This window comes from Melanaphis sacchari, unplaced genomic scaffold (genome assembly GCF_002803265.2).
Source record: "Melanaphis sacchari strain LSU unplaced genomic scaffold, SCAv2.0 Contig1588_pilon_pilon, whole genome shotgun sequence".
Taxonomy (NCBI): Eukaryota; Metazoa; Arthropoda; class Insecta; order Hemiptera; family Aphididae; genus Melanaphis; species Melanaphis sacchari.
In genome coordinates this window covers 1,786-12,448 of record NW_020270710.1, presented here as the reverse complement: position 1 = coordinate 12,448, position 10,663 = coordinate 1,786, and the positions used below count along the sequence as shown (strand labels likewise).

At 28.1% G+C, this 10,663-nt stretch overlaps 1 pseudogene; it reads right to left on the bottom strand.

Annotated features, from left to right (window-relative positions):
• Nucleotides 1–941: 941 nt before the first annotated feature.
• Nucleotides 942–2,268, bottom strand: LOC112592115 (annotated as a pseudogene).
• Nucleotides 2,269–10,663: the final 8,395 nt, after the last annotated feature.

Below are 10,663 nucleotides of genomic sequence, written 5' to 3'. Positions count from 1 at the left end.
TCAAGTTACAACATTCAAATACTATATTATTTACAACTACTGTAGTAGGTATTTAGTTCGTATTTTTTACTTACGTTTCTAACTGAGTTTCCATTTTAGAACTCCAAAAGTTTTTGTCGAATTCAACTACATCATAATGAAGCCAGTGTTCTGAATATACAACAAAATAACATACCTTCCTCTTAGTTATTTTCAACTGCCCTTGCACTTGGTAGTAGTATGAACTATCTTTTTTTAGTTTCATTTTACCGTCTACAATGGTTATATAAGGTATCTGTAAATTATAAATAAAAATCATAGATAGATAGGTACCTAGGTATAATATACTAAACATTCGTACTATGTATATGAAATAGTTCATGTTTATTTGTATCATAGTTTATAATAATAATTATTATTTTTATTGTACCTTTTTGTTGTCGATTGCAACTTGAATATCAATGGTATCTTTTGTCGATAAAGGACATTTAATTTCAAGTAGAGCTGTATCGCCTACCAAACCATCTGCAGAAAATAAAATATATACTTTATCTGTAGGTATATACAAAATATACATAATTTACAATATACATTATACAATATACATAATATAAATAAATATAATAAATCGTATTCACCAGGGCTAGCAGCTAAGAATGGTTTATCTTTGTCGATAAACAAACCACAATTTAAAACTTTAAAATTGGTTAAAGTTTCAAATTTCTTTCTAGCTGTATCTTCTGTCATTTTTCCATATTCCATCGCCTTGGTTGTTACATTTCCGTAAAGCAAATCATATACAGTTCCTTTACAGGTTGTAGTTAAACGCATTTTGCAAACTCTACCAAAGTTGGATGCAGTTAGGCGAATTCTGCGTTCAATTTGCCACGTTTGTGAATTCGATTGGTCAATTGTGTCCCTTTCTAACTTATCGATAGCTTCACTTGAAATTGATAATGATTTCATAAAATTATTTTTTTTTCATCTATATCTCCAGGTGTTTCAATATCGTCCAATGGTTCAGCTAGTCCATAATGTTCATCGGGGCCAAAATTTTTTTTTCGTTTAGCAGTAAATTTTTCTTTTTGAAAATTAAGCCTTCTTTTTTGTAAATTACTCAATTTACTTTCACGGGCTTTCAAAAATTGTTTACCAACTATTCCTATGTAAGTAAAAAATTATAAACAATATAAAAATATAAATGTTTAAATAATGAAAAATATAAATACCTGGACTCTTCTTGGTAATTTTTTTATGAATTGATCTAATATATTGTCCTGAAGTATTAAAAGATACCACAGCAGCTTCAACACGGGCGTTATATGAATTTTTTAGAGCGAAATTAATGCGTTTGCCAGCAATATGTTTGTTGATAATACTATTAAATTGCTCACATATATTATTATCAACATCTAGTAACAAACTTTGGACATTTTCAACAACTCGGCGGTAAATTTGTGATATTTCACTCATTAACCCACACTTTTCCGCTTCAGGTACAAAATTTTGTTCACCGATTTTAGAACCATTACAAAAATACGTATCGCAATTTAAATGTTGCCCTAGTAAAAGTGATGGTCCATTTTCAATATCCTTTTTTAAATCTAAAATTATTTTATTTAACTTATATTATTTTTACTTGTGATTAAAATTTTTATTTGTGTAAAAAACAAAAATTCATTTATTAACTACCTTTAATTTTGTTTACTTCACTATCACATAGCGATTTTCTATACTGAATAGCCATAGTTATGGCTGTTCAAAATTTATTGCATTTTTGTTTCTGATTTAATAAATTACGTAAGTGCACTGGATATTTAGTATTTTTGGTTAATTGAGATATTTTTTGACCAAGATTTCTCAATATGTGGTTGCGACATTCAATTTTATCTATTAATAATTTTGGCCCATATGGTAAAGTTTGATGAAGTCGCTTACACACTGAACTGTCTCCATCCCCTAAACATAATATTATATAGATATAATAATAAAATTCACTAAACTATTTAAAAGGTTAAAAAGGCAATAAGTGAGGGGTACCACTGCTATACAGTAGGTTATACATATAATATTACGAAGTGTAATTTATGATATTATTGTGATTAAAGTAATTCATTATATTATTAGGTTTTAGAACTACAGGAGGTTAAATTAATTTTAGCCGAGAAAATTGCATTTGAAAATATCTAAAATGATAATGATTGACTTCATACCTATAAGTTTATTATATATTAGACCATGCATTTCAATACTCTTCGCAAAACCTTCAGCTATAGCGTCAGCTTCCATACCAGTTGATGTTCCTTTCCAATTTAAAAAACAATTATGAGTTTCAGATATTGTGTTTTTGTTTTTTGAACGTTCGCATATTAAACAATAGCGATTACGTATTCCAATGAACAAAATTTTTTTAGTTCTAAACCCAATTATTGTTGCCTAAAATGTAAATTAATAATGTAAGAGTATATATTTTTTTTAACTATATCCTCTAAACTTAAATGCATAAAATCATACTATTTAGTCAGCAATATAATATATAATTATTATAGGTATATAATTTAGTAATATAAATTTAAAAGAACTTATAGTATCTTACCACTCCAGATAACGAATCGTACTTAGTTTTATAACTTCGCTTACACCACGATCCGTCAGCTACTACAGTTATCATGGGTACTCCATCCGAATTTAAATTACCATCTTCAATGGCTAACTTTTTTTCTTCTATTCCTAAATAAATGTATAGACCTACAATAGTTAAAGGTCTACCCTGTTTCCGTGGATATACTGTAAATATATATAAACCGAGTGATCCATTTAATGTAAAAAGACTGGTTTAAAGTCATTAAAATTTAAAACTATAGGTTTCTTATAAATAATTTACACTGTAACCAAAAAAATCTGAGAAATATATTAACACAGTTTTTTTATTAAATAATTATAGTAATAAACTACATGACGTCTAAAATAAGATTGTTATTTAGATCGAAATATTGCGAATAATATACTGCTACGAAATATGAAATTAAAATTTTTTTAAATATAATTATAATAACTGACGTTAAATGGATCACTCTGTACATATAGAGAACAGTAAGTACTAAGCTTAACGCAAGTACCTATAACAATTTTTTAGCACGCTACTGTATACATAATAAATTATAATATATAAATAAAATTATTGTAAGGTTTTTATAATTTTATATTTTAATTATCATACCGGCTAGGTATATTTCATCCCACGCAGTTTTATTTATAATTTCACCAATATTTGATTGCAGTTTAATAAACACATTAGGTGAAATACACGGGACATCTATAGTCGCTGAAAATTCATTCAGTTGTGTATGTCCAATTCCAATTGCAATAGAACCACTAACTGCTGCTTTATTTACTCCTACATATTCAGTTTCAGAAGTGTTCTCAGAGTCAATTTTTATTTTAATTTGACAAACTAAACATTTAAACAGCCAAGAACAAAAAAATCCTTTTCTGTGTTCAGAAATTAATTCCATATCTAAGAATGTACAGTCTAGCCCTCCCTTGTGTCTACAATTCAAAATTTGTTTGAATACAAAATTCATATCCACAATTCGACGACCACACAATTCTTTAGAACTAAAAAAATAATTAAAAAATATTTCGCAAAAATTAATTGTCTTCTAAAATATTTATATAATATTAGTATAAAGTTGTTAGCTAAGATTAAATACCTTTCAATTTGCTCATTGGACATTTCCACAGAAAGTTGAGTGGAGTTTATAATAGAATTTTCTGGTTCTATTTCTATAAAGATCGATTGAGCGAGTGGACTTTTAATTTCTGGAGATAAATTGAATGTACTGGAATTACTGTTGTTAATATAATTGTTACCATTTTCAATACCACAATTTGACATGCCGTCAGAAATTTCAATCGCAGATATATCATTAAAACCCAGTATATCAGTCAGTATATCCACACCTGTCACTGCACTATTAAAAATGATTACTTATTGTAAGTTATAACACTTTAAAATAGCGTATAAATAGTTTAATACCTATATGAAATATGTGTCAACCACATTATTATTTTTAAATAAATAATAATATTATATTATTTAACTTACTTTTATTGGAGAACTAAAGTCAGCATTAGAAGTCTTTCGCCTGATGTTAAGATTGGCATTCTCTTTACACAATTTTTTTTTTAATTATTTCATTAATTTTTAGCTATTTATAGGCATATGAAATATTTCATCTCTTTTTTATAAATTTCGATAAAAACATTTTGGTTGAGTCAAAACATTTGAAAATGTACCAAATACAAAGTTCGTCTAAAGTTAGTTTTACAGTAATTCAAAAATTATCAAAATACATAGGCACAACTTTTTTTATTAGTGCTTGAAGATAAAATACCGAACAAATAATCTTCGTTTAAAATCGTTTTTCATATAGAAAATCATTGCATTCAATTTTAACACATACAATATAGTTATTTACTCTATGACCGAGGTTCACTCCACCCTTACTATACAGCAGAGTGAGTTCCCGATTATATTTTTCTAATTAGGTTAAATTCATATTGGTGACTGGTGTATACAAAAAACGATTCTGAGCGAAGACGGTTCATCAGCCAATATTATCTAAATATATTTTAGGTTATAAAAGTAATTTTTAACACGAGGCACGATCTTTATAGCTATTAAAATTTAAAATTGAACATTTAGTTAATTTTGTACTGTAAAATAGTTTGCAAATGTTCGTGATTTTGATGAATTTTGTAAAAATATGAACTTTAAATGCATTAAAAAAAAAAATGTGCACACGTATCTTTAATATTTTTTAACTGATATCAAAATAACTCATGAGAAACCATATATTAAATTTTCAAGCTTTTCGACCCATTGAAAAATTTTTCAACCGATAATTATAGAAAAAAATCGAACTTTTCCCATGCCAAATTTGAACTTAACACGTGTATATAAAACGACCATCTTAAATTACCAACTAGATTCACTTTCCTACCAGAAAAGTAGTCGATAAAGAAAACCTAAGCACTTTTACTGCCTCAAAACGTGATGACAGACACGAAAAAAAAACACAACATTGTAAAATAAATACATTCATTGCTACGCTTAGAATCTAAAATTAATGAGAAAATTTCAAAATAATATCTTTATTATTTCATTCAATATTTCATTTTTTGTCTCTCTTGAAAAGTTATAAAAAGTGGACTTGTCCCCTCTCTGCTGTTAGCAATTCATATGGCCAATACTGGTATATTTTTTTAAACACTATTTAAAATTATAGTTAATGTCGGAGAAAATAAGTATGTGCTTACCTTACAGTTTTACATAAATCCAATCTAAAATTTAAAAGGTACGTACCTATCTTACACTCCTACATATTCGTCATATTAGTAAGTTGGACAGACATTTGTAGTCTGTAGACTACCTACTCTAATAATTATAATTTATATAATATTAATTATTATGTATATGATTGAAAGTATTCCAGGAAATTATTACGGGCGCGCTAAATGCAGATAAGCGCGCGGCGCCGCGGCCCAGATCCGGACAACTTTATCGTGGTGGGGGGAAATCGTGTTCGCTATTACAACGACCGTAGGCAGCAGCACATTACAGCCAAAAATATTTAATAAAATTGAAATATTTATGTAAAAACTGTTTCGCGCGGGAAAGAACCGAGAAAGCTACAGTTATAACTGAGAAACGAAATTTTCACCATATATAAGAAGGAGAATTTTGTCTGTGCAATGTCGTTTTTATTTTTTTGATATCACTTATACAAATAAAGTTTTCATTGTTTCAAAATCCATTATTTTTCTATTTTTTTAACATGAATAATTTTTTTTGTATAAGTGATATCAAAAAAATAAAAACGATATTGCACAGACAAAATTCTCCTTTTTATGTGGTGAAAATTTCGTTTCTTAGTTATAACTAGGGCCCGGATTTATATGCAATAAAAATCGATAAAATATGCAGATTCACATCATAAATATGCAAAAAATATGCAAAATTAATTTTTTTTACAAATTAACAATACATTATGTATACAAATTGTTTATTAATAAAAAAAAATTTTAAATAACATTTTTAATGACATTGTGTAAGTATAAAAGTATTATAAATTAATTAAAGTATTACTATTTATATTAAATTATTATTATTGGACGAGTACCAGCATGAAGTAATAAATATGGATTTCAAGTTTTCGAATTGAAAACTCCTACGATTATCTCGAAGCATACTTTTGTACTTGGAAAAACTTCTTTCCACGTCACAAGATACAATTGGTGCATATTTAAAACTTGATAAATCTCCAACTGACAGTTCCTCGTCTTCATCACATTCAGTTACCTCGCCGTTGATTATACCATCGATTTTTTTCAATGTAGAATATCCACGATTTTTTGACAACACATTTGTAAATTTAGATCTAGCGAAATCTATTCCTGGCCCTCCTTCTTCGAATTTAAATTTAATATTTTCTATGAGTAATAAACTATTTCTTAAAGTAACATTCGATTTCTCTAGTTTTGTTATTGTATCTATTAAACACTGAAAGTGTGTTGTAATAACGGCGAGCTCATTTTTTAACTCTTTATTATGAAATAAACTACGTGCGTTTTCAATACACTTCGCTTCATTTTGGTTTAAAGCATTAATAACACATTTTACCTCATTGAAATATTTCCCATAATAAATTGCTGCTTCAAGCCATGTACCCCAACGAGTTAAAATTGGTTGTGGAGGTAAACTCAAATTGGGATACATTTCTTTGAAAGTATTTGCACGTGAAGGAGCTTTTAAAAATATCTTTTTAGTATTTGAAATTAATCGATCGACATTTTGGTATTTTTCTCTTATGGCTTCAGCTACTCTGTGTAGTCCATGAGCCATGCACGTTACATGAATTAATTTAGGGTAAAATACTTTAAGAGCTTCGCCAGATTTAACCATGTACGGAGCAGCATCTGTTACATACAATAATACTTTTTCATGAAATATTTTTTGGGGCCATAAAATGTTCATGGAGTCATTAAATAATTGGGAAATTGTTTGAAAATTTGCCTTTTGTAATTGCTCAACCGTTAAAACAATTGGTTTTGTACATTCTTCAGATGATAATTTCCCAATTATGACACTAGCAACATATCGTCCCTGTACATCAATTGTCTCATCAATAGAAACCCAAATTGGATTGTTTCCTATTTCATTCCTAATTTTACATAAAACTTCATCATAGCATAAAGGTGAATAGTTCTTTCGGAGGGTAGATTCATCAGGTAATTTGAGTTTTAGATATTTTTCAAAAAACGATTTAAACTGTGGATTGTTTAATTTAAAAAGGGAAATATCGTTAGCCACCATAAAATTACATAAATCTTTGTTAAACTCATTTGTATTTTGATTATTAGTTCTGACCTGATTAAATGTTTTTTTTATGAAAGGTTGAGTGGTCTTTTCTTCTTTCAATCTGCGATTCGATATATGTTTTGCAGTTTCTAAATGTTGTACTACTTGAAACTTTCTGTTACATGACACATTTACACAACAAAAATTGCAAAATAAAATATTTCCGTCTGTTTTAAATATGTTTGGATATTCATTTACGTACCGGGAAGCATTATTTACTTTAGGCATTATATAAAAATAAAAGTCGCAAGTTAGATTTTTTAAACAAAATATACCGTACACTGAACACTGCGCACGATAAAGACCATACTAAAACTAAATTCTGTGTCACTCAATATGTATTACACAGTATACTATACTGTTATCTAATGTGGACGTATTTGGGTAATAATAAATTTACTGCTAGAAAATCCAATATTTGTCGTTATTCGTCGGCCATCGATAACGATGATGTTGATTGACGATCACTTATCGATGTATAATGTGTTATTTACAATCGACAGTAGGTATCTTTACAGACGTAAATACTATGAATTATAGAATATGCAACATTTATGCAACTACCAATAAATATGCAATAAATATGCATTTTCATTCAAATATGCAAAAATATGCAAAAAAAAAATTGAACCATAGAATCTACACTTTACGAAACGTCGACATTTATAATCAAAATTATTCTAGGTGAATTGTAGAAGAACATGCATTTGCATATAAATCCGGGCCCTAGTTATAACTATAGCCTTCTCGGTTCTTTCCCGCGCGAAATGGTTTTTACGGACGAATTTACACAAGTCAAACGTCCTCTTAATCGACAACAACAACAAAGTACTCACGACATTATCATTATATTATTACCATTAGGCATTATTTATAAATACTATTTAAAATCAATGTTATTATTAATACAGTAATACTAATACATATAATATTATGATCTTATAAAAAAAAATTGTTGTTAGTATAGGTTCTGAATTCTTATATTATTTTATTTAAGTATGGGCCCCATATTAGAAATTGAAACGTAGGACCCCGGTGCAATGAACCGCCCGCACCGCGGTTTCTACGGCACTGTCAATGACTTAAGATATGATTTATTACCGTTTTTCGATACATCAAACTATCCAAAAAATCATTATTGTTTTAGTGAAATCAATAAAAATCAGCCAGGATATTTTAAGGATGAAATGGAAGGAGTAATTTTAAAGGAATTTGTTTCATTAAGAGGGCGTCACAGTAAAAGTGAAACGTATACAACGCTCAAGAGATGGCGTTGAATTTCATATCGCCGCCGTCGCGGTAGGCCGTAACCACGCCTATCGTGTACGCGACGGGGTCCGCGTGTTGTTATTGCGGGAGAGGTACATTATTATTTCACAGACTGTCGTTTAGAACGTTTCGCGTCAAACGTCATTACAGGCCGTTACGTAAATTGTCGCCCGTGAATTCTATACGGTGCGCTGACTCGCTACTGGCTAGCAAGTCGCATACCTATTTTTTAATTAAAGCTCCTGTTTGCTTAAAAATATTAACCAATAAATTAAGCATACAAATTATTATACACCAGAACTCGATTTATATTTCTAACCCAATTACTTTTTAAAATACATATAAAATAATAATTTCATTACGATTAAATAGATTTTTTAGTAAAAGTGTTACGTATTTTACGTTGTAACTTATAAATGACATGAAGCAATTTTTGTTCGATAATTTAATTTTTTATTTATTAATAACATTTTAAATAATTCTGATTAGTAAATATTGATGTATTTACTTATTTTAATTTTAAACATAATACCTACATAAAATATGAAGTTGATTGTTGTACATAATATTTATTAAATAAATACCTACTGTAATAATATAATTATTTATATTATTGCAATTGCAGTACCTATATGTAAAAAAAACAATATGTATAAACTAAACATTTTTATTGTTCATATAATATATATAAATTAAAATTAAATTATGTAGGTACTTACAAATGTACAGAACACATTTATTTACACATAATAATTAATTAAAACACAACATTTGGATTAATGACAATTTATAATAATTGATAACTTAAATTAATGCTAGCGGTCATATAGATAATGGATAACTGACTTACTATAATATTATATTACACCTATACTTTAATTTTAAAAATGTCATAATATGTACGTGAAATTATCTATATAAAATTTGCATAGTTATGTGTACAATAATAAAATGAAATATAATACATAACATTATATAATTAACATTTTATGTATTTATTTTGCGTTGTAATAAAAAAAAAATCATCTGCAACAATATTTATAGTTCCATATAAAATTAATTTTTATAGAAACTAAATAATTTAATATATTAATAAATACTTATGATACAAATATTTTTTAAATAAAAATGGGTACAAATATTTTTTAATTTTTTAATTTTGACGGTTTTAAACCATTTCAAACGGAAGATTTGGATAAATATTGGTTTTATTATTATAACGCCGAACATTTTTTCTTTCCAAAGAGTCATCATCAAACTCTTAATTTTTATTGTATTTTTGTTTATGAGACTGGAGTATTAAGTTATGGGTAATGCTAGAAAAAAATCCTGCTAAAAGCTTTGTACTCCACCCAAAGGTTTGATATAAAAAGTTATATTAATACCTGTGTCAACAATAGTTAATACTAATTTTGCAACAAAGAATATTCCCATTAGCCCAGATACAAAAGTTCCAATTGTCGTAAACCAACCCCATATTTTAAATAACTTATCTTCTACCATTTTTCCAAGCGTGTTTTCATCTATCAAATATTTGAATTGCAGACCTTGGTTAGTGGTATCATATCCTATAGAATGTCTGATTATATTATTCGTAGCAACTTTCACTTCTTGCGGAAACAATATATGCTGTTGGAAAGCTTTCATTGTATCCTGCGTATATTTACTGGCATTCATAAGAAATTCCGGACTTTTATACGACCATGTCCAGGACATGGCCAGTTTAAGCCTTTGTGGTTTTTTAATTTCTTGAATATTTGGCAGAACGGGAAACCATTCACCGCCCAATTCGAACGCAGGTGGTAAAAGCACATTGCAGTCCACCTGTGTTCCAAATTACTGTAAAATATGGGTTTTGGGCGCCATAAATAATGTTTTGTTGTTATATAATACTGGCAGTTCATTAAAACAATTTTTTTTTTGTGAAATTTCTACATTGAATTTTTTACATTTTATTAAGTAGATAATTTCACTGACTTTTATTGCGGTAAA